General features: G+C 37.0%; 1 protein-coding gene across 2 annotated transcripts in view; it reads right to left on the bottom strand.

Moving 5' to 3' along the window:
• BMPR1B (bone morphogenetic protein receptor type 1B) overlaps positions 1–18,873 on the bottom strand; it is a 424,295-nt gene that overhangs the window by 164,587 nt on the left and 240,835 nt on the right. For both annotated transcript variants that reach the window (XM_081251050.1, XM_081251051.1), the window contains one exon: positions 4,543–4,637. The gene's annotated coding sequence lies outside the window, so the exon portion shown is untranslated. The remainder of the gene's footprint in view (positions 1–4,542; positions 4,638–18,873) is intronic.

Raw genomic sequence — 18,873 nt, 5'->3', positions numbered from 1 at the left:
GCAGGCTCAGCAGCCATGGCTCACGGGCCCAGCTGCTCTGCGGCATGTGGGATCTCCCCGGACCGGGGCACGAACCCATATCCCCTGCATCGGCAGGCAGATTCTCAACCACTGCGCCACCAGGGAAGCCCTATAATCTTTTTTTAGAAATTTTATTAGAGTATAATTGATTTACAATGTTGTGCTAGTTTCAGATGTACAGCAAAGTGAATCAGTTATACATATATCCACTCTCTTTTAGATTCTTTTCCCATATAGGCCATTACAGAGTATTGAGTAGAGTTCCCTGTGCTATACAGTAAGTCCTTATTAGTTATCTATTTTATATATAGTAGTCTGTATATGTCAATCCCAATCTCCCAATTTATTCCTCCCCCTTACCCCCTGGTAACCATAAGTTTGTTTTCTACATTTGTAATCTTTTAATATTGAGGCAAACTCAGGTTTTTCTCATCACTGGCTTATGGGAACAAGGTACATTTCTAAGTCCATGACCATAGAAACCCCTGCCCTTCCAGTTTTATAACATTTATATTACTTGATAAGCCAGCAAGATACATAAAATTTATACCTATAACTCTTTGGTAAGGCACTTTATCCATACCTATTTAACTAGAAATACTTATGTGGGCAAAATAAATCTGAAGAAAAATTACAGATTGAATTATGGTCCATTCCAAGCAAATTAAAAAGCTACAAAATTTCCCTATGAAAATACCAATCTTGTTTTCATTCCTAAGACAGATACAATTCAAGGTTAAACAAACAGAAGAGTCATATTCAATAGCTGGGAGAGGTTTATAAGGCTTCAACAGCAGTGGAAACCACTGGCAGAGCACACTGAGAAGTAAAAATAATCAAAGTAAGAAAAGTTGTGAATTACTCTAAATTGTGCATAAAGCTTTACCTTTGATTCTTGTATACTTACTTTGTATATGAAATCATTTGTATTTTTATGTATGGTGGGGAAATAAAACACCATTAAAGACAAAATAAAATTTTATTGAGTATCAGAACTAAAAGAAACAGCTGCTATTTCTCAAGTACTTTTTAAAACACTGACATTCTTTTCTTTCAATATTTCTATTTTGAGGAGAAAATTCTTCTTCTGACTGAAATGAAGTATCACCTTTCAGGTTTGAGAATTTTTTAAGCCATGATTTTCTATTATTTCCTTAAATTCTTAACTTTCTCTACAATAGGAAATAAAATTAGGAGGTGTAACTTTATTCGTAACGTTGAGAGTCATTCCACTCTGTAATTCTTTAGGATACATGAGGATGGACCCATTCTCTCCTGAAATTCACTCTGGGCCTTTTGGAAGGTGTAATACTGTCTTCAATTTGCTAGAGCATCATTTAATTTATCACAGCAGTCCATGTGGGTGCAGCAACTAGGTGATTTTGTTGACATATTTCATGAAATTAACTAAACAACATCTGGAGGCTATATATCCTGAATTTGTATGTGCTGACGAATATAATTTTGAACTTCTGTCATTCAAATGGTTTATGAGTTCAATAAATATCTACTTGCATGGATGAACACACATAACTATAACTGTTGATAGAAAGAGAAATGAATTTTTTAAGTATTGTTACTGTTTCAAAAGACTTTACCAACTACTTAAAGGACTTCTCCTTCAATCCAACTAATCAAAGTTTTAAATTATATTAAAATAAAAAGTCTATAAAGAAAAGTGGGTTTAAAATAAATATGATAAGTTTTTTCTTTAGTTCAAGTTCTTGAATGTCTGCTTTATGCTAGGTCTTGGAGGAACATAAAAGAATTAATTTTAAAACATGGCTACAATTAACTCACAAACTCATAAGGGAAAACAAAAACACTGTATCATCGACTTTGCAGAAGTGCTGTGACAATGGTCTATACAGGAGACCAAACCACAGAGGCTGACAGTGGACAGGCAGGGCATCTGGGAAGGGATACCTGCATTGAGGCTGAAAGCCAAAGGCCAGGAAGAGGGTGTTTCAAGACAGAGGAAGCAATATAAACAATTCCAGAAAGGAGTAAAACAGTATGGATTGTTTTGAGAAATACAAGATATTCAATAATGTTGGAGCATAAAACAGAGGGAAGGGGAATACTCTCATGGGTGGAGAAAAGCGAGATGTGAAAAACAGCCCAGAAGGAGTAGCAGAAGATGAATATAGAACAAAAGTAGCAGCTAGATGAAGAAGCAGCTCACCAGACTCGCCGTGCCAAGAAAGCTGACCTTTATCTACAAGCAATAGAGAGCCAGGGATGGGAGGGCTTTAGCAGGAAGTGAAGGGTTCATCAGGGTGGGAAACTGATATCTCTAAGGGTAGTATAGCATATGGACTGGGCATAGAGCAAATGAGAGCAGGGGCAGTGAGATCCATTAGGGGGTTAATATTAACATTTCGAGCTAAATTCACTAATCTTACTTCAACAGATAGTTAAAACATGATACAAAAGATCCCCAAACCATTTTTATATGTCTACATATGAATGTTATTTACAAATGTGACAAATAACCAATATCAGGATTGACATTAAATTCAAAAATAATACTGAGATGGTGTTTCAAGTTTTAAAATGCTCAACCAGTCTTCAACCAAACTACATCCCATTTTAGACACTGTCAACCAATATCACAATTTTCTATTTCCTCACTTGATTAAAGGGAAGACTTTCTTTAGTTTATTTTTATTGTAGTAATTTTTATTAGGCTGTTCTCTGACAAAGGTTTCCACAGGGTACTTCAGAAACAAAACACCGGAACAAATAAAAATAAATTTTAAAAGGCATAAGAAATCAATTATCATTGATTGAATATCATGTTATTTATGCAACATATAAAGTGAATGAGTAAAAGGTATTAAATAAAGAACTGAAATTACAATATTGATCATGATATATTACCCAAAGGCAGTAGCAAAGAAAAATCTGAGTAATGATCATTCTACATCAACCATGGTTGCCTTTTCAAAATAAACATATTATTGACAAAAATCTAAATCAAACCCATTAATAAAAGGGTAGGCAATACCCAAAAAAGTAAAAAGAAAATGCTTGATGCAGAGGCTAAAACAAGCATTAAATGAATGTTAAAATACAGTTGAAATTTAGATATCAGATTAGCCTTAAGGCACATCTGAATTAATAAAACTGATTTTGAAGCATTCTGGATTATTTTTAAAATTTTATGTGATTCAACAACAATGATACTCTACAACTATGGGCCTCATTTTAAGATATCTACTTTACATTTAGACCTATTCCACCTGCTGTTTTGGACATGATTTATCCCATTTTAGAATAAGCTGGTTCCTGAATATTCACCTTAATACAAAACCTATGCCAGAGTATTATCTTTTCCTTATATCTCTATTGTTCTACAGTTTAAGCTCTACAACAGCTTTCATGTCATTTTTGTTTTTAACTTAAATATGTAATACAAAAAACCCTTTGGAACTATAATTGCCATCTCTAACCTAACCTAAAAATTTTAAATACCATGCTAATGCTTCTCTGCCACAATTAAAAAACCAACAACAGGGAAACTTTCACTCTGTCAGTACGAAGGTTTTATCTAGTTACACCTATAGTAAAGCAACATATTACTTTCCGAGTCATGTGTAGTAGACATAGAACACATAAGTATATAAATTTCATGCGTGTTCTAAATCAGAAAACACATAGAAAACAATTCCTTTCTGTCCCCTTCAGCACCACTGCTTTTAATGTCAATCTGGGATATGCAAAACAACGATGATAAATGAATATGCAATCGCACTACGGTCCCACAGAGAAGCATGTGTCAAAGTTCTACCTGTGATGACAGGAAAACAACTACTGATGTGGGGCAAGAGATGTTAATTTAATATCTTTACTAGAGAACCACATTTTGCAAGGAACCAACCTAGCAAGTCACTTGGACATGCAGAGAAACTCTAAATGCTGAGTCCTTTGCACCTTGGATGAAGAAGTCTGTTCTTACTTTTCATCACTCCTGCTTCTTTCCATTCCCAGAAGGAGTCATTATTTCACTTTAATGTGCTGTCAAACGGACAGTGGCTTCCTTTTCAAAAGACCCCATGTTACTCACATTCACAGCCTGCACATTTTGACAGTGTCTACAACATCTTCACACATTCATCTGAATTCTTCCCCTATTTCACTTCTAGAACACCCTCCACTATAAACTCACTAATATTCATGTTTTAATAGCAATATAAAAAAGTAAACACGAATTTACCAATCAGAAGACGTCAAGTCTGACAGAATGAAGAAAAAGAAATTTACTGACAGGACATACCATGAAATCAGTGTTCAAGAGCCATTCCCACCACCCACACCATTTAAGTGTATTATGACTGTGCACAGCATTCTTAAGAGCAGAATACGAAACTACACTGCCACCAAGAACACTTAACCAGCAGGCAGCCCCTCCACATCAGCTTTAATGTGCCACACAGCCCTCTGCTTACTGATGTAGAGCAGCCAACAGGGAGATGGAGTTTACCAGTAAAAGCGAGACTGAACTGGCTAATTACTTACCTTCTTACGTATAGCAGGCTTGCTCGTTTAACTTTTTGTTTCCACTCTTGTCATAGCTCAGCGGCAAAAGGTTGTGACTCAGCAGAAGTTCGAACCTGATAATTAAAAAGAAATTTTTAAGAAAAAAATTGGAAATTAAAGTTCCCTCCACTGAAGTCTTTCTTTCCTTGCCCTCTGGCTGTATGTTTCTCACTCTCGTTTTCTCTCCCTGCAAGGCAGCTATGTAGTGGTCTATAAATATTGACCCTGACACGTGCTCAGTGCTTTACTTGCTCATGGCACAGGTCTGTGTTACTGAACACCGTGGTAATACTCCAGCAAAGTTCTCAGCTGCTCAGACAAAGCTGTGGATTGGCTCACTACCCAGCAACCCTGTGCCTGCCTGGAAATACCATTTTGCTGCCAGTTTTACAGATGCTATGGGCCTTTCCTGAGGCCCAAATCAGGCACAGAAGGGCAATTATGAGGTTTGTCTGAAGAAATAGTTTTCCTCAAGCAGGTGGAGAAAAGGGGGGCTGGGTGGGGTGAAAGACAAGAGAGGAAATACTGTCTTTGTTTTGGCCAAACAACATAATTTCAAATCCTTTATAAAAGTCATACCTAAATGCCATAAAACTGAACTACTACTTACTATGAATAACCAAAAGACATAGGAAAGCATTTTTGCAACTGTTTTTAATACTGCTTCTCATTGAATAAGGCTACAGTGACTGAGTAACTGGCCACAAAGAAATGTGTCAACATAAATAAATTCATTTCCAGAATGATGGAAGTGCCCAGGAAAGTATAATATTAATCTGATCAAATTAAATATTTGGTGAAAGAAGCTAAAATATAATCTCGAAATTATATGAATCAACATGTTTTATGAAATACTTCTAGATTTTCAATCATCACAATTGAATTATTTTATTTTTTTAAAAATTAAGGGGACTTCTCTGGTGATGCAGTGGTTGAGAATCCACCTGCCAATTCAGGGGACATGGGTTCGATCCCTGGTCTGGGAAGATCCCACATGCTGCGGAGCAACAAAGCCTGTGCACCACAACTACTGAGCCTGTGCTCTAGAGCCCGCGAGCCATAACTACTGAGCCCGTGTGCCGAGAGCCTGAGCTCCACAACAAGAGAAGCCACCACAATGAGAAGCCCGTGCACCACAACGAGTAGTAACCCCCGCTCACTGCAACTAGAGAAAGCCCGTGCACAGCAACAAAGACCCAACACAGCCAAAAATAAAATAAAAATTTGAAAAAGGTATTATTAAAAAAAAATTAAAGATGAAATCTAAGTCACGACTATGTAATTTGTAGGTGATATAAACAAGGTCAGCATTATCTACATATAGCGCATATAATGTCCACGGTATGAATGATTAGAAAATAAATCAAGCCCATATTTTTTATTCTTCTTGCCAAGAAAAATCATATGTTTACTTAATTGAAATTTCCTCTCTTTATTAAATCAAGAGTAAAGGACACTTAAGAAATAATCTGGGCACTTACTCAGTTAATAGATGATAAAACTGACCCCCAGACCAGTTAATTTACCCACAATCACATGGCAAGTTTGTGGCAGGGCCAAAACTAGACGTTCTTGCCTTATTGCTCACAATTCTGTTCCCCTTCTACTACAGGAATGGTTCCTAAGCTCATTTTTAGGTTCAAACTCTGATTTTCAGATGAAATCTTACCAAAAACCTTATCTGTAAGGGCAAATATTACACCTAGACAAATAAAGAGCATAAAACAAAAATAGCCTTTAACAGCTTAATTGACTCCCCCAAAAAGTTATGCATAAGAATTAACTTTCTGGGCTTCCCTGGTGGCGCAGTGGTTGGGAGTCCGCCTGCCGATGCAGGGGACACGGGTTCGTGCCCCGGTCTGGGAAGATCCCACATGCCGCAGAGTGGCTAGGCCCGTGAGCCATGGCCGCTGAGCCTGCGCGTCCGGAGCCTGTGCTCCGCAAGGGGAGAGGCCACGACAGCGAGAGGCCCACGTACCGCAAAAAAAAAAAAAAGAATTAACTTTCTAACAGTTGAAATCTACTTTTCCTTGTTTGGTTCAATTATCAACATTTTCCCAATAAATTAACTTAATACCAGCAGAGGTATATAGTGAGGTGCTGAGGAGCCCAAGAGGAAACACAGTTCCTACACTCAAGAAAGAAAAAAAAAAAAAAAAAAACAAGGCTAATGACAAAACAGCATGTTAGTACAGTGATGCAGACTAGGATGGTGGCAAGGGTGCATGGAACACTAGCTCCTGAGTCAGTCTGAAGTGGGGGAAGTCTTGATTCCTCAATCAAGACTTCTGCATCTTAAAGAAATCAAAGATGACACAAACACATGGAAAGATACATGATATTCCTGGATCGGAGAATCAATATTGTGAAAATGGCCATACTACCCAAAGCAATCTACAGATTCAATACAATCCCTACCAAATTACCAATGGCATTTTTCACAGAATTAGAACAAAAAATTTTACAATTTGCATGGAAACACAAAAGACCATGAGTAGCCAAAGCAATCTTGAGAAAGAAAAATAGAGCTGGAGGAATCAGGCTCCCTGACTTCAGACTATACTACAAAGCTAAAGTAATCAAAACAGTATGGTACTGACGCAAAAAAGAGAAATATAGCTCAATGGAACAGGATAGAAAGTCTAGAGATAAACCCGTGCACCTATGGTCACCTAGTCTATGACAAAGGAGGCAAGAATATACAATGGAGAAAAGACAGCCTCTTTAGTAAGTGGTGCTGGGCAAACTGGACAGCTACATGTAAAAGAATGAAATTAGAACATTCCCTAACAACATACACAAAAATAAACTCAAAATGGAGTAAAGACCTAAATGTAAGTCTGTATACTATAAAACTATTAGAGGAAAACATAGGCAGAACACTCTTTGACATAAACCACAGCAAGATATTTTTGGATCCACCTACTAAAGTAATGAAAATAAAAACAAAAATAAACAAATGGGACCTGATGAAACTAAAAGCTTTTGCACAGCAAAGGAAACCATAAACAAAACGAAAAGATAACCCTCAGAATGGGAGAAAATATTTGCAAATGAAGAGACCAACAGGGGATTAATCTCCAAAATATACAAGCAGCTCATGAAACTCAATATCAAAAAAACAAACAACCCAATCAAAAAATGGGCAGAAGATCTAAATAGACATTTCCCCAAAGAAGACATACCGATGGCCAAAAACCACATGAAAAGATGCTCAACATCACTAATTATTAAAGAAATGCAAGTAAAACTATAATGAGGTCTCACCTCACACCGGTCAGAATGGTCATCATCAAAAAATCTACAAACAAATGCTACAGAGGGTGTGGAGAAAAGGAAACCCTCCTACACATCCAGTGGGAATATAAACGTACAGCCACTATGGAGAACAGTAAGGAGGGTCCTTAAAAAACTAAAAATAGAGCTACCATATGATCCAGCAATCCTACTCCTGGGCATATACTCGAGAGAACCATAATTCGAAAAGATACATGCTCCCCAATGGTCACTGCAGCACTTTTTACAATAGCCAAGACACAGAAGCAACCTACGTGTCCATCGACAGATGAGTGGATAAAGAAGATGTGGTACATATATACAATGGAATATTACTCAGCCATAAAAAAGAACAAAATAATGTCATTTGCAGCAACATGGATGGACCTAGAGATTGTCATACTGAGTGAAGTAAGTCAGACAGAGAAAGACAATTATCATATGATATTGCTTATATGTGGAATCTAAAAAGGGGGTACAAATGAACTTATTTACAAAACAGAAATGGAGTCACAGATGTAGAAAACAAACTTATGGTTACCAGGGAGGAAAGAGGGGGAGGGATAAATTGGGAGATTGGGACACACTACTATATATAAAATAGATAACTAATAAGGACATACTGTAGAGCACAGAGAGCTCTGCTCAATACTCTGTAATGACCTATATGGGAAAATAATCTGAAAAACAGTGGATATATGTATAACAAATTCACTTTGCTGTACACCTGAAACTAACACAACACTGTAAATCAACTATACCCTAATAAAATTTTTTTTAAAAATGATTAGGCAGAAGTGAGGCAAAGATGAGACAGAATAACACAATAAAGACAAACAGGCAGGTAAAAGGATGCTATGGAACTTGCAAGTTCTTTCTTGCTGGAGCACATAATGTGAAGCAGGAAAAGTTCAAATTTAAAAAAAAAGAAAAAGGTCTAGAAGGAGAAAGGTGATGAAGGGTTTTATATACCAGGTTTAAAAACTTGGGTTTGGGCCTCCCTGGTGGCGCAGTGGTTGAGAGTCCGCCTGCCGATGCAGGGGATACGGGTTCATGCCCCGGTCTGGGAGGATCCCATATGCCGCGGAGCGGCTGGGCCCGTGAGCCATGGCCGCTGGGCCTGCGCGTCCGGAGCCTGTGCTCCGCAACGGGAGAGGCCACAACAGTGAGAGGCCCGCATACTGCAAAAAGAGAAAAAAAAAAAAAAAAAAAAAAAAAAACTTGGGTTTTAGGGCTTCCCTGGTGGCGCAATGGTTGAGAGTCCACCTGCCGATGCAGGGGAAACGGGTTCGTGCCCCGGTCCGGGAAGATCCCACGTGCCGCGGAGCAGCTGGGCCCGTGAGCCATGGCCGCTGGGCCTGTGCGTCCGGAGCCTGTGCTCCACAACGGGAGAGGCCACAACAGTGAGAGGCCCACATACCACACACACACAAAAAAAAACCTTGGGTTTTAGGGACTTCCCTGGTGGTCCAGTGGTAAAGAATCTGCCTTACAATGCAGGGGACACAGGTTCAATCCCTGGTTCAGGGAACTAAGGTTCCCACGTGCCGTGGGGCAGCTAAGCCCGTGTGCCACAAACTACAGAGCCCACGCACCCTGGAGCCTGCGCGCCACAACTAGAGAGAAGCTGGCTCACCACAAAGAGTCCACACGCCGCAATGAAAGATCCCGCATGCCCGACAAAGATTCCATGTGCCGCAACTAAGACCCGAGGCAGCCAAAAATAAAATAAATAAATAAGTAATAAATAAATCTTTAAAAAAAATAACTAAAAATAAATAAAAACTTGGGTTTTATACAGTAGGCTAGTAGTCTTCAACTAGTTTTATTCACAGACCCTTAAAAGAATTTTGAAAAAATACATAACCATTCACACATTACCAAGTTAACATCTACAATTTTTCACTTGTGGTAAAATATGTACTTGAAAAGAATTTAATTTCCACCCAATTGGAAATAAAATAAAATTTATATCAACTATTTTAAGGATACTCAATAGAACCTAAATCCACGGTAATAAAACCATTATCCATTTAAAAAATACATGAATAGACTCTTCTTTCAACAGCTGAAAATTTTACATTACTATTTTATTTTCTCGACCTTTATTTCCATTTTATTTCCTCAGAGAATTCTTTTTTTTTTTTTGCGGTACACGGGCCTCTCACTGCTGTGTCCTCTCCCGTTGCGGAGCACAGGCTCTGTACGTGCAGGCTCAGCGGCCATGGCTCATGGGCCTAGCCGCTCTGCAGCATGTGGGATCTTCCCGGACTGGGGCAGAACCTGTGTCCCCTGCTTCGGCAGGTGGACTCTCAACCACTGTGCCACCAGGGAAGCCCCCTCAGAGAATTCTTACGTAATGTATTTTGTAATTAAAAGCCTTTCATTTTTCACTCTATCATACTTCTCCACAACAAAAATATAAGACATTAATTAAAATTGTTTAATTGCTAATTTTTCTATGATCCCAGGACAATGTACTATAGTATGATTTTGGATGGATAAGCGTGAGTCTTCTTTTGTAAAGTAAGAGAAAGAATGTTGTGAATAAAGCATTTCTCTTAAGCAGATCAATATTAATAAAGAGAAATTCATGCAGAAGTTGAGAATCTGGACACTGACTCCATTACAACTATCTGACTGGACTACAGTACCACATACTACCTTTATATCAGTTACTTAAATAAACGGTAGAGGCAGCCCAGGCTAGGCCAGGAAATGAACTAAGCAGTGCCCTCACAAAGTCAGAAAGGAATCTCTTGGCCTACATTTCTCTCAAGGAACTGCTAGAATTTTAATATTGAGTTTTAAGGGGTAGCAAGAAGACGAGATGAAGAAATTAATCAGCGGAAATCAGTGGACAAAATTAAAAGGACTGATATGTCCTATAAAAAAATTAAGGGTTTTGTCTTTGATTTGACTATACGGTAAAGAATGCATAAAGAGTCTAAGGTGTGAAGACTCAGTACTGCCAAAATGTTAGTTCTTCCCAACTTTATCTATAGATTCAATGCAATCTCAACCAAAATTCCAGCAAGTTATATTTTGGGATATTAACAAACACATACTAAAGTTCATATGGACAGGCAAAAGACCTACAACAGCTAACACAACACTGAAGAAGAACTAAGTTGGAAGACTGATACTACCTAACATCAAGACTTACTATAAAGCTATAGCAATCAAGACAGTGTGGAGAAAGAAAAGACAAATCAATGGAACAGAAGAGAGAGCACAGAAATAGACTCACTTAAGTAGAGTCAACTGATCTTTGACAAAGGAGCAAAGGCAAAACAATGAGGCAAAGACCGTTTTTTCAATAAATGATGCTGGAACAACTGAACATCCATAAGCAAAAAAAATGAATGTGGACACAGACCTTACAAAAATTAACTCAAAATAGATCACAGATCTACACGTAAAATGTAAAACTGTAAAACTCCTAGAAGATAACATAGGAGAAAACCTTATGACCTTGGATATGATGACTTTTTAGATAAAACATCAAAGGCATGACCCATGAAAGAAATAATTTGTAAGTTGAACTGCATTAAAATTAATAACTTTTGCTCTGAGAAGGACAATATCAAGGGAATGAGAAGACAAGCCACAGACAGGGAGAAAATATTTGCAGAAGACATCTAATGAAGGACTGTTATCCAAAATATACAAAGAACTTTTAAAAATCAACAAAAAAAGAACCCAAATGGGCCAAAGACCTTAACAGACACCTTACCAAAGGAGATACACAGATGGCAAATAAGCATATGGAAAATGCTCCAATTCATATGCCATTAAGGAAATGCAAATTAAAACAACAATGATACGCCATACCACTATACATCAGTTAGAATGACCAAAATCCAGAGAACACTGCAACACCAAATGCTGGGGAGGATGTGAAAGAACTTTCATTCATTGTTGGTGGGAATCCAAAATGATCCAGCCACTTTGGAAGACAGTTTGGAGGCTTCTTACAAAATTAAGCATACTCTTACCATAGTATCCAGCAATCACACTCATCATTTACACAAAGGAGTTGAAAACCTATGTCCACACAAAAACAAGATGTTTATAGAAGCTTTATGTATAACTGCCCAAACCTGGAAGCAACCAAAAGATCCTTCAGTAGGTGAATGGATAAACTATGGTACATCTAGACAATGGAACCTTAAAAAAAATTAGCTATTAAGCCATGAATATTTAAAAAATTAGCTATCAAGCCATGTGAAAAGACATGAATGAAATTTAAATTCATATTGCTAAGTGAAAGAAGCCAATGTGAAGAGGCTACATACTGTATGACTTCAACTATATGACATTTTGGAAAAGACAAAACTATGAAGACAGTAAAAATACCAGGAGTTGTTTGGAGGAGGGATAAACAGGTGGAGCATGGAGGATTTTTAGGGCAGTAAAAATACTCTGACACTAAAATAAGGGAAACATGTCATTGTGGATTTGTCCAAATCCATAGAATGAGCAACACCAAGAGCGGACCATAAACTATGAACACTGAGTGATTACGATATATCAATGCAGGTTCATCAATTATGACTCATGTACCAGTCTGGTGGGTAATGTTGGTAATGGAGGAGGCTATACATGGATGGGGGTGGAAGACATACTGGAAATGTCTGTACTTGCCTCTCAATTTTGCTGTGAACCTTAAACTGCTCTTAAAAAAATGAAGTCTTTAAAAAAAAAAAAAGGCAAAGGTGGCTCCTATCTTGCGTAGCTGTTCTTTTGCTAAGACAGAGGTTATAGAAAGAAGGAACAGCTTTGAAACCAGAAACTAGGAAGAAAAGATGGATTTAGTTTTGGACGTGATAAACTTGAGGTATCTGTGTTACATCCAAGTGACTACATTCAATAGGGACTTGAATGTACTGATCTAGAATAGAGAAGCAACGAAGATTGCATCAATTCAGCAGCCTTCCATCACTATTTTCCTGCTGCAAACCCTGTCACCATATAGTCTAGTCTCAACACAGAAACCACAGTAGTCACTCCAAAAAGATCACTCAGATCATATCCATCTGCTACTCAAAACCCTGCACTGCTTCGCCATGTTACTCAGAGCAAAAGCCAAAATCCTTCTAATCTATAAAGGCTTTATCTGCCCGCTCATTATGTCTCTGACAGCAACTACAGCTCCCCTCACTTGCTTACCTCCAGCCCACTTGTACTCAGTATTCTTCCAATGTGCCTGGCAAGTTTGCCCTTAGTGTCCTATTTGCTGTCCCCGCCCTGGTATGTTCTTCTTGCAGACAGTTTCACGGCTAACTCCTTCACCCTCTAAGTCTCTGTTCAAAAGGCACTTTCTGTGCTATACAGTAGGACTTTGTTGTTTATCCATTCTATTGTATATATACTGATAAACCATAATGGAAAAGAATATGAAAAAGAATGTGTGTGTGTGTGTGTATATATATATATATTTGTACGTATAAATGAGTCACTTTGCTGTACAGCAGTAATTAACACAACATTGTGATTCAACTATATTTTGATAAAAAATAAATTAAAAAAATAAAAATAAAAAAGGCACCTTCTCAGTGAAGCCTACCACTACCCTACAATTTAAAATTGTACACTTCCTTCTTTATCATTTGACTGTTACTGCTTGTCTCTTTCCAATAGACATAGATTTCAAGGGCCTAAACTAGCCTTGCACACAACAAACGTACAATAAATATGTGTTGTATAAATGACTGAAACAGAAATTTGTGAGCCATATACCAACACAGGTGGTTCCTGAAGTCACAAGGTCTCTCAGTGTTGAGAAGTAACCCAAAACCAACACTGAAAAAGTGGGTCGAGGAAGACAAGCCCACAAAGACCGTAAAACAACTATTGAGTGTAAGTAGGAGAAGAATGAGAGACTGAGAACAGGGGTGAGTGAGGATGGAGTATTCAGGAGGGAATGGTCAGCAACTTCCAATGCCATGGAAAGATCCAACATGAAGTGATTGAAAGGAGCCCATTATACACAAAATTCAGGAAGCACTGTGACACTAAACGTCTCCGAATTGTGCACTTCATAATGGTACGTGTTATGGTATATAAATTATTATTTCAACAAAGCAGGTATTTAAAAAGAAAGAAAGATCATTGGTGGCCACACTGTTTCCCTGGGAGGAGGACAGTAAGCAAGTGAAGTGAGACATGGAGTAAGATCTCTCTTTCAAAAAGTCTGGCCATAAAGAAAACAGACGGACAGATGGGGAAAATGATTTAAAACAACTCATCCCTGTGTAGAGACTGAGTGTTCTGAAGTCACGCGGACTTGAGTTTTCATCTTTCTCAAGTTACTTTATAAGTTATATAACCTTAGTTTCCTCATCAATAAAATGAGTTTAATATTTGCACCTCTGCACTGGGTATCAGTACCGCTTTTTACTGTGGAATAATATTTCATTGTCTAAGATAGGCTTTTTAATTATCCATTCATTTTAGCTGATGGACGTTTGAGTTGTTCCCATTTTTGAACTATCACGAATAAAGCTGCTATGAACTTTCATGCACAAGTTTTGGGGTGAACGTCCATTTTCATTACTTGTGGGTAAAGAGCAGGAGTGAAACTGCTAAGTAAAATGGCAATTGTATGTTTAACATCATAAAGAACAAACTGTTTTCCAAAGTGGCTACACCATTTAAACTCCCGCCAGCAATGTATGAGGGTTCCAATTTCTACACATCCTTACCAACACCTGTAATCATCTGTCTTTTTTATTACAGCAGTACTTGTAAGTATAAAGTAGATCTCAGTGTGGTTTTAATTTCCATTTCCCTAATGACTTATAATGTTGAGTATCTTTTCATGTGCTTATTGGTTGTTGGGCTATTTACTCTTTCCAGTAACTACAATTTCAAAAAAGCCTAGGACCAAGTAAAGCTTAAAGCACATTTTCAAGTTATATATGGCACAGACACAGCCACTCACTTGTTAGCTGAATAAATAATCAACAAATGCAAGATTAAGGAATAGAAATACTTGACTTATTAGAATATTGTTTCCGTTTTTAAACTAACTTAATTTGAATTCCCATGCAGTTTCAACAGAATGTTTAGTAAGGTAGAGAAACTTTAAAAAAAATTGATTAAGAAATGAATGACCTTAAGATACACTGTTGACAAACTTATGAGATATGAATACTACAAATTTATCCAACACCATAAAGAATGAGACAATCCTCGGGGGCAAATATTAGTAAAATAGGAAAATATTACTAACCCAAGCTTGTCATCATTTTTCAAAAAAACCTGAGGAAATATGTGACTTTAAGTGTAAATGACTGAGGAGAAAGAAAACTGACTCTACAGTGTGCCTAGTTAGAAGCAAACTATGGATGGTTTCCTCCTTGTTTTTCCTTTATAGGGCTACTATCAGTCATATCATATACAGGGTCACTTACCTTTAACTCTAAGGTTCTTTGTTCTCAAGTAATAAATACTTTGGGCTCCCGGGACCCCACAGGAAAATCATACATAAGTCTACTAACCTCTACTGCTGCCAGTTTATTGTAAGTACCTATCCATTATTAGTTTGAGAAGTATTGACTGCGCAGTTAATAAATAGGTCATTTGTTCTTTTCAACCAGAACAATGTTGTATTCAATATGTAAACTGAAAAGAAGAAAAATACTAAACAAGAAAATGATATAGCAAAGAATTCATGTCCTTTTAAACTTGTATTTGGCATCATAACAACTAATGCCAAACTAAACTTAAACATTTTATCATTTATAAATAGAAATCGTTTTGAAATGCATAGTGCATGGAACGCATACAAACACAATCAATAATAAAGCTCAATTATGTTTAACAAAATAAGATAATAATAAAGAGTGAAAAGCATCAAGAATAATCACGTTATTCCTACAGTTGTTGCTAATTTGACTCTTAATAAAACTATACTGTCTCTTCATGTTTAATAAAAATAGCTGAGTTCCCAGCTACATACAAGCATTTCCATTTGGTTTCCTCTTAAAGGCACACATATTTATATAACACTAAGGACAATCTCAAAAAGTGTTTGAAATATAATATTTATTTGCAATATAATTTCAAGCATTTCTACTTTTACAAAAGTGTACAGTTCTTAAAGTCATCATGTATCTTTAATAGTTATTTCTTAGATTTAGGGAATTAATCATTAATTCAAATTTTTCTATCATTTCAAAATGGAAATTAGATTGTCTATGTGACAATAAGAATCTTTATGAGAATTTTTAATTCCATTAATCTCTGAGTAGTTCTAATATTCCAGACGACAGATGACTATGATTATCCTACATCTGAAATAAAGGTTTTCTTTCACCAAAAAGTCAGAGCTGAGCTGAACTCTCAATACTTGTTACTTTTTCAAGAACAACTCATTCGAGGATCTTTTTATTTATACAGATACCCATAATTAGCAATGTGATACTAATTTAATGGAACATTTCTAGAAAAAAATACACTATATGTTGTTGAACAGTGGAAATGATATCCTGAAAAAGTACTAAACGTCCTCTCCAAGGCAGGAGGGACATAAAGGTGATCCTGAAATCGCCCCTACCAGAGGGATTTCTGCCAGCTGAAAGGAGAGCAGGAAAGATTGCGGGACTCAATAAAACAAGCTACCGGCAGGCATTCCTTAGGATGGAAAGGGGGAAATCCCGGACAGGAAGGATTCAGCAAAAACCAACTCAATAGGGGAGGGAAATACGCGTCTACCACATTTAAGCTGACCTTCTTTATTTTTATTTTTTTTACTATTCATTAATCATATGACAGTAGCTCATAAAAATATCACTGAATAATTAAATTTAACAGGCAGTAAAAATAGAAATGTATGTTAAATCTGGTTATTCATAAAAACATCACTGGTTTATTTTACTGCTCTATGATGAATCTGCTTTCATATGGAAGAATTAAATTTGTAAAGCTGAGGAACATCATTATTCACCTTAATGCCACATTTTTCTAATCAAAACATATTTCAAAAAAAGGAGAAGAAATAGGAAGAAAACAATAAAGCAAACTAATTTTAACAAGAAATGAATGAGATATCCATTACTCTTGATTGGTTCACATATAAAATGTGGTTGTTCCTATTGGCTGTCCTGCTTGACAGGCCCTGAAATTTTCTTTAAATGTGGTTGGTGTCAAAGGTAACTAAAGAGTAATACAGAGAGACTAAAGTATTTTAAATCTTTTACTTCTGTATTTTGGTGGATCTGAATATTGTCATATGTTAGACATTTCCAAGAGCAAGTTAAATCATACTTTTTTAAAAATACTTTATTGGAGTATAATTGCTTTACAATGGTGTGTTAGTTTCTGCTTTATAACAAAGTGAATCAGCTATACGTATACATATATCCCCACATCTCCTCTGTCTTGGATCTCCCTCCCACCCTCCCTATCCCACCCCTCTACTTCCCACTAGCTATCTATTTTACATCTGGTAGTATATATATGTCAATGCCACTCTCTCATTTCGTCCCAGCTTACCCTTCCCCCACCCCGTGTCCTCAAGTCCATTCACTACGTCTGAGTCTTTATTCCTGTCCTGCCCCTAGGTTCTTCAGAACCATTTTTTTTTGTAGATTCCATATATATGTGTTAGCATACAGTATGTGTTTTTCTCTTTCTGACTTACTTCACTCTGTATGACAGACTCTAGGTCCATCCACCTCACTACAAATAACTCAATTTCGTTTCCTTTTATTGCTGAGTAATATTCCATTGTATATATGTGCCACGTCTTCTTTATCCATTCATCTGTCGATGGACACTTAGGTTGCTTCCATGTCCTGGCTATTGTAAATAGGGCTGCAATGAACACTGTGGTACAAGACTCTTTTTGAATTAGGGTTTTCTCAGGGTATATGCCCAGTAGGGGGATTGCTGGGTCGTATGGTAGCTCTATTTTTAGTTTTTTAAGGAACCTCCATACTGTTCTCCATAGTGGCTGTATCAATTTACATTCCCACCAACAGTGCAAGAGGGTTCCCTTTTCTCCACACCCTCTCCAGCATTTATTGTTTGTAGGTTTTTTGATGATGGCCATACTGACTGGTGTGGGATGATATCTCATTGTAGTTTTGATTAGCATTTCTCTAATGATTAGTGATGTTGAGCATTCTTTCATGTGTCTGTTGGCAATCTCTATATCTTCTTTGGAGAAATGTCTATTTAGGTCTTCTGTCCATTCTTGGATTGGGTTGTTTGTTTTTTTGATATTGAGCTGCATGAGCTGCTTGTAAATTTTAGAGATTAATCCTTTGTCAGTTGCTTCCCTTGCAAATATTTTCTCCCATTTTGAGGGTTGTCTTTTCATATTGTTTATGTTTTCCTTTGCTGGGCAAAAGCTTTTAAGTTTCATTAGGTCCCATTTGTTTATGAACTGAAGTAATCTTTCTAGTTTTTGTAAGCTTTGATTTCATTCGACTGCTGTGGAATAGGTGAAAACTGCACAGGAGTGCACTTTGAGGGTTCTTTTTTTTTTTTTCTTCCTCATATTTGCTTCATTATCATATTTGGCCTACAGTGACCAAGATCAGGATAGGTGGGTGGTAAAAGGATAGGTGGGTGGTAAAAGTAGAAAAGGTAAAGATAAGAATATCCTTATACTTTTCTTTCAGGATTCAATAAAGAGATGAAATAATGTTAACAAACAGCAGGTCAATTTAGGAATCAACCTGATAACATTTTTGTTTTATTACAAAGAGAACTTGTATTGAACCGTTAGATCAAAATAACTGCTTTGTGTAAGTATTTGTTTTTCGAAAAACATATACAAACTGTCATTCTTAAATCACATCCATAAAGAACATAAAAGAACACTTCAGGAGTACAGGAACCTCAAAACATCCTCAGGGTAAGGAATCCACATTAATGGGGTATACCCTCTCTTATTGTCCAGCTCTTATTGGTGTGTATAAATCTAACAGCTCACTTTTATACAGCATATTTTTAAGGAGTGTTCTTCCATATGTTTTCTCATTTGATCATTAGGACAAGCCAACAAGAAAGCATCCCGAT

This window comes from Mesoplodon bidens (genome assembly GCF_964165515.1).
Source record: "Mesoplodon bidens genome assembly, chromosome: 1".
NCBI classification, from domain to species: Eukaryota; Metazoa; Chordata; class Mammalia; order Artiodactyla; family Ziphiidae; genus Mesoplodon; species Mesoplodon bidens.
The sequence above is the reverse complement of the archived record's forward strand: the minus strand, read 5'-3'. Positions and strand labels throughout refer to the sequence as shown.